Here is a 6,696-nt window from a genome sequence, read left to right as displayed (position 1 = left end):
GGAGGCTTTCATGGCCAAATGCAATTTTCCGAATAGGTAGAAGTTACAGGAATCCATATCAGGCGAATACGGTGAGTGATGGTTGATGGTTAAAATGCGAATTCTAGTCAAAAAATCAGTCATAAAAGTGGATCGATGACACGGTGCATTATCATGCAATAGGCGCCAGCTTCCTCCTTCGCGGTATTCAGGGTGAATTCAATGAATGCGATGCAACAAACGCTTTAAAATGCCAAGATAGAAATATGCATTGACGGTTTGGCCCATTGGCACGAACTCCTTCTACATAATTCCTTTGGAGTCGTAAAAACAAATGAGCATCGACTTGATTTTTTAGGTGGTGCCTCGTCTGGTGCCTTCCATTCGGCACTTTGACGCTTAGTTTCAGGTTCATCTTGGAAACACTACGTTTCGTCACCAGTTAGAATGTTGTGAAGGAAGTTCTCGTCTTTTCTCTCTCTTTAAGGAGGTCTTTCAAATTTGAGTTCTGACTAATTTTTGGTCTTCAGTTAACTTATGGGAAATGAAACATGCACAGACCTTTCGTAAGCCCAAATGATCATTTAAAATGCGATAATGTTTTTGAGATATTCAACACCGATTTCAAGAGTTTCAACGATGATTTCGGTTCCTTTTTGATAAATTTACGAACAATTTCGATGGAGTTTTCGGTGATTACTGATTTTGGGCGCCCCGTATATTCATTTTCATTTATGTCCTCACAACCATCTCTGGAACATGTTAACCACTCATGAATTCTGGCACTAGATAGACAATCATCGCCATAAACTTTTTTCATCACTTCAAATGTTTTGGTAAACGTTCTACCCTTTTTAAAACAAAATTTGATATTACCTCTTTCTTCGAAACTCATTTTTGTACCGATGACACAAACATACTGACACTTTAGACGCAATAACTTCGCTTCTACTGAACTGAATGTCACCAAGCTTTCACTGGAAGTCAGCTAGAGATGTAGCTGCAATGCACTAATTCATTAAAAAGATGGCGGCATAAAAACATTTTTATGACGCCAGTCTTGTTTATTTTGGACATCATCAGCAAACGTAGCTACTCTGCTTGTAGTAAAAACTGGTGAGTCGGTTGTATATAGTAAATGTACCTAATACTGAGGTATACCCGCTCCCTTTTTTAAAGCTTAAGTAAGCCTGATTTTGTTTTACTCCGAAATACCTATCAGCAATATATGATTCGAGCAACTCGGTGTATTGGTATGGCAGCATCGTTTTTCGTTTACAGGTCATGCCTTCATATCATAACACAGGACAACAATCAAAAACATTTTTCGATAATTTTAACTAATTACTTTGTAATTTGGTGTCCTGATTATAAAAAAAATTATTAAAAAGTTATATCACCCATCAATTTTTCACATTTTACAATTAAGTAAAAATAAAGTTTATGTACCAAAATGTATCGGATATATTTCGCAGTCCTGCGAGGTACAGTTTCTAAAACGGCTATGGGTGTTTCTTGAAGGTTTTTTTATGCTGAAAACGAATATGACCCTGAAAATGCTCCAGCACGTCAGGATTTTTGGCAATTTGAGGTTAAATAGTCAAAAAATGCAGGTTTTGGCCATATTTTTAATTTTTTTTTGAGCAAGGTAAAGTTTTTTTTTAATTTTCCACAACGGCATCGCAAAGTACTAGTCTTCAGCTTTAAAATCCATTTTTAAAAATATTTTTGCGATTAATATAAAAAAAGTTATACATCACCATCCAATTCCGGCCATAAAAAATCGTTAATCATCTCTATTGTAATCTAAATAACACCTGTTATTGGAAAACCCATTATAGGTGTCCAGTTTAATTTTAAAAAATGTCTAATCTGCGAGTTTTTTGAGAGATATGAACTGTTTTTAATGATTCTGGTTTCACCATCGAGTCTCGTTTTTAGAGTTATTATGTAGTGTGGAATTTGGCTTACTATAAAGAAATCCATCAGGTCTTGTAAGTGGAAAAACTATAGAAGAGAATGCTTTCTTGGCATAGAGTCCTAAATTCGTGACCACCACTGTATGCAAAAGTGAACGATCGCAATCTCATATCACCTCCAATCTCGTTAATAATTTAAATTGCTTTCATTATGGCTAATTACGCTAAACGACGTGCTTGTGTGTGTGATCCTTATTTACACCCTTTACCCTGCGATCGATATTGGTAGGAAGAATGCCACAGGCCAATTATGGCGCGAACAAATGTCAGCTTCAGCCGCGCCGATCGATTGTTCCATCATTAAAGTGCGAGCGATAACTTACCTCATGTACGATGAGATGATGGGTACAAGGGTTGCATTTGGCGGTCACCAACAACAGCTGGTCAATCAGTTCTCGCGTGTGTTTGGTATGATTGCAACACATTTGCGGTGTGGGTGCAGCTACATGCCGCATATGGACATTCGAGTGGAGTTTGTGTGTATGAAAAGACGCACGTGGGTACAAATGTTGCACTGAAATTAGGGTCAAGTTCCTTCATCAATCAGCACTCAACGCGGGTGTAAATGAAATCGAATTTGTGTGTGTGTGTGTGTGTGAGCGAGCGTGTGTTGTACATACAAATGTACCTTTACACACTTTAAATTGCCATCGCAAACAAAATGACACATCCCCCGATAAATATCCATTTAGCAATGGTATCGTCAAATGCTTGAATTGCGATTGTATTTTCGAATTTATTACCGATCTCATTACACTTTTTCATTTTAATGTCCTTGTAATCCTTGTCAGCAGTAGAGTTTCGCTTTAATTCATCAGCTAGAACTAATTTTTCTTTTTTACTTACAATACAATTTTCATCTTATTTAAACTGTCATTTTGTCACCTTTTCTTTTTCAACGTAAAATAAAAAAAAAATTAACGTTTTTTTACATTTCTTTTTTTTTATATTTCTTCCAGTATTTGTGTATCCTTTTTTGTTCTCCAAAATTTTGTTGCTAGAAGTTCAATCGTGCGTTAATAATCGCATATTTTTGATTCAATAAATTGTTTTAGTGTGTGTTTATTGGCTGCAGACATATTCGCTTCTCTTTTCCTTGGCTAAGTGTCAACATAACAGCGATTACATGAAAAATCCTCAAGGGCCAACTAAGGGTAGGCCATCTGCAGTTTTTGTTTTACCAAAAACTGCTATAAAAAACCTTAACATTTTTTTCAACAATTTTCGTTTGTTTAGATGGAACAGACATTCTAATTAATTCTAAAAAATATCGCGGATTTGCTGCAAGAGTGCCGTAAACCCAAAATTCGTTTTTAGATAAGATCCAGCAGCTGACGTAGCTGAATGGGTTGGTACGTGACTGCCATTCGAAAATTCTCAGACTAGATTCTGTGTGCATGAAAATCCAACTGATGGAAAAAGTGTTTTTAGAAAGCGGTCGCCCCTCGGCAGGGAGGTCTGAGTGTATTTCTGCCCTTAAAAAGCTCCTCATTCGTAGCCGGCTTAAAATTGTAGGTCACTAAATTTGTGGAGCAACACCAATATGCACGCCACAAGCAGAAGAAGGAGCTCTGCCAAGCACCCAATTAAGGGGTCCCGGTGGTCTAGAGCTCGAAAAGTTAGGGTGTTTTTAGGATTATTTTTTTACAATAAGAGAATTAAAAACGATATTTAAGTTTTTTAGCCCTTTTATTTAACTTCTTCTGAAAAATTTTTTTTGTTTTAATTTAATCATTTAAAAAATAGCGCTGAAGTTGACCCTCCCGAAAAATTAGACCTGGACGGTGTTGCCCATTTTGGCTCTTCTTTTTATCTGAAGCACTAAAGCCAAACAAATTATTAATCAGTATGACTGTAGCTATGTCCTTATGTACTATAATAAAAAAGAAAAAAATTTGTCAAAATGACGCGGCTTTGAATTTGACACACTAAAAATAGAGTATTTTTTCAGTTTTTCAATCAAAAAAATACGAAATAATTGAAATAGTAATATATAACTAGTACGGGCGATAGCCATTGATGTTATGAACAACATACTAAAATATCGTTTAGTTTTTGTTTTTTTGACAACACCAGGTCGGAAAAAGTCGTTTCAAGATAAATAAGTTTAAGGTTAGAGGCGCGCGGACCGCTCTCTACCTAGTTAATGGGCTGTAGAAGCTATAATATTGGGAATTCCCGCATGAAAATTTCACAGTATATTCTTAAGATATTACACTTTCGAAATATCGAGAAAACAAAAAAATCGATTTTTTGAAATTTCTAGACCACCGGGGCCCGTAAGCGTCTTTTATTCATATATACATATTAGGGTGGGTCGATTTAAAAATCGCTCATTGCTCTCTGAAAATCGTATTCTAGGGATCAAAATAAGAAACTTTGCCGAAGGAACCATACCTCTAAAACGAATTCTGATGTCCCCCAATTTGGGTCGAACGTAAAATCCCACTTTGACCCATTTAGAGTGCTCCAATCGAGTCCAAATGTATGACCGACCCCACTAACTTTGGATGGCCGATCCACCCATACCAGTGGCACACCCCCTGAAACTCCCCTGGGGGGTTCCCCATACAATCATTTCAAAATATCATCATTTTTGGCCTTTACATGAGAAAAGAAACTAAAAAGTTCGACCCAAATTGGGGGACATCAGAATTCGTTTTAGAGGTATGGTTCCTTCGGCAAAGTTTCTTATTTTGATCCCTAGAATATGATTTTCACAGAGCAATGGGCGATGTTTTTGCCTCCCCACAAATCGACCCGGCCTAATACATATATACCTCGATTAAAAAGTTCCCAGAATATTTTCAGAAAATTCAAAATACAAGTTTATTCCTCAAAAGTGATATTATCGCCTTCAAAGTACTTCCCATCAACTACAATGCACTTATGCCAGTGTTTAATCTAGCCCTTAAGGCATTTCTGGAACTTTATTTTCGGTATAATCATAAAAAACCATGAGGAGGAAACATCGCTTTCTTTTTTTGACCGAAAACGACGTGGTTTTTTGGTCATCGTTCAATCGGAGCTCTCCACTCACTCGTCTGATGTCTTTTTTACTTGAAATTCAGGTTCTTTGGGACCAACTTTCCAGCAACATGGCAAACCCAAATCATTAGCTACAATGTCCTGAATGGATCCATAAGCAATGTTCAAGTCCTCTGCCAGCTCTCTGAAGGTTACTTTTCATTTGCATCATCATGAACATCAATAAAGTTTTCATCAGTTTTCATTGTCGTAGGTCTGCCACTACGTTCGTCCTCAGCGATGGCCCCACGATCTCTTCTGAAGCGTTCTTGCCACTGTCAAACCGCCGCTTTAAAGTATCATTGCCGAAACAGTTTCCCAACACTTCTAAGGTTTTCATTGAATCCATTTGTAATGCAAATTTAATACAAACTCGTTGAAGCAAATTCAAATCCATTTTTACAACTGTAAAAAATCGGAAACACTTGCAGAGGTAGATTTCTTCAAGACGGCGTATCTTTTATTAATATCAAGCAATGACAATACAATTTTGGTAGGAATACTAATCACAGGAATGGCAATCTAAAAAAATAAATATAATAGAAATCAGTTGACTTAGAGCGTCTCCTGGCGGTTGTTCTGGGAACTTTTTGCTCTGTGCTCTTCGTTTGGCCTGTGTAAACAATTCATTAGATGAAAGTGTAAATTTACATATTTTTACTTATTGAGGTACAGTATGATAAATTTCCCTTAAAATGTATTGAACCATCTCTCCTCTCGGAAGCCTGTTGTTAATGTTGATTGCGCTTCATTTATTTCTTTTATGGCATCATCTGGTGTACCCCAGTGAAATATACTGGGCCCCCTACTTTTAATAATTTTTGACATTAATGACATTTCCAGTTGTTTTATAAAATACTCAAAACAAGATTTACATATACTAATTAAATCGTATAAAAAATAAAATAAAAAATTATAAAAAAATTGTAAAGTAATTCAGTTAAATAAATTAAATTAAAACGAAAATAAATAATAAAACTAAAAAAAAATTTATGCTAATTTTATGCATACATTTTCAATTAATTATTTAATATTTTTAATATTTTATTTTAAAGCTTATCCCTCAAAATAATGAAATTAATAAATTTTTAAATTTATAAAAAAAAATAAATTTGAAAAATTTTTAAATTAAATTTTTTCTAAAAACTAGATACCGTTATAAACGATTAACATTTCATATTTAATAATTTATTTAAATTAATTTTGACATATTAACATTAATAAATTATTAACTCTTATGAAGTTGACATTATTTATTGACACTTGGACTGAAAAGTCCTGGGCCTAACACATATGTAGATGGAACTAGTTTTATTGCATTCAATTCTTTTTCAGTTAGTACTAACCTTAAAAAGACAGCTGTTAAAATTTCATGATTTCAATTCATTACTTCGTGAGCGAGTGACGCTAATTTTTTTATTTTCAAAACAATAGATCTAAAATAATTTCGTGTTTTAATTTTGCACTGCCTCTTGGTGGGAAAAAATACCGTTCAGCGAAGCAACGGCTTGAAAAGAGTTATGGGGACTCCGCTCCATCAGAAACAACAATAAAACGATGGTTTGCTGACTTCAAATGAAATGTTAGAGCGGCGCTGGAAAGATTGCGTTGTTCTTGATGGAAATTACAGTGAAGAATATAGCTAATTTGGACAAAAACAAAAAAAAAACGTGTTTTCTTTGTTAGGCCCGGAACTTTTCAGTCCATGCGT

Source organism: Anastrepha obliqua, chromosome 1, assembly GCF_027943255.1.
Source record: "Anastrepha obliqua isolate idAnaObli1 chromosome 1, idAnaObli1_1.0, whole genome shotgun sequence".
Taxonomy (NCBI): Eukaryota; Metazoa; Arthropoda; class Insecta; order Diptera; family Tephritidae; genus Anastrepha; species Anastrepha obliqua.
The sequence above is the reverse complement of the archived record's forward strand: the minus strand, read 5'-3'. Positions refer to the sequence as shown.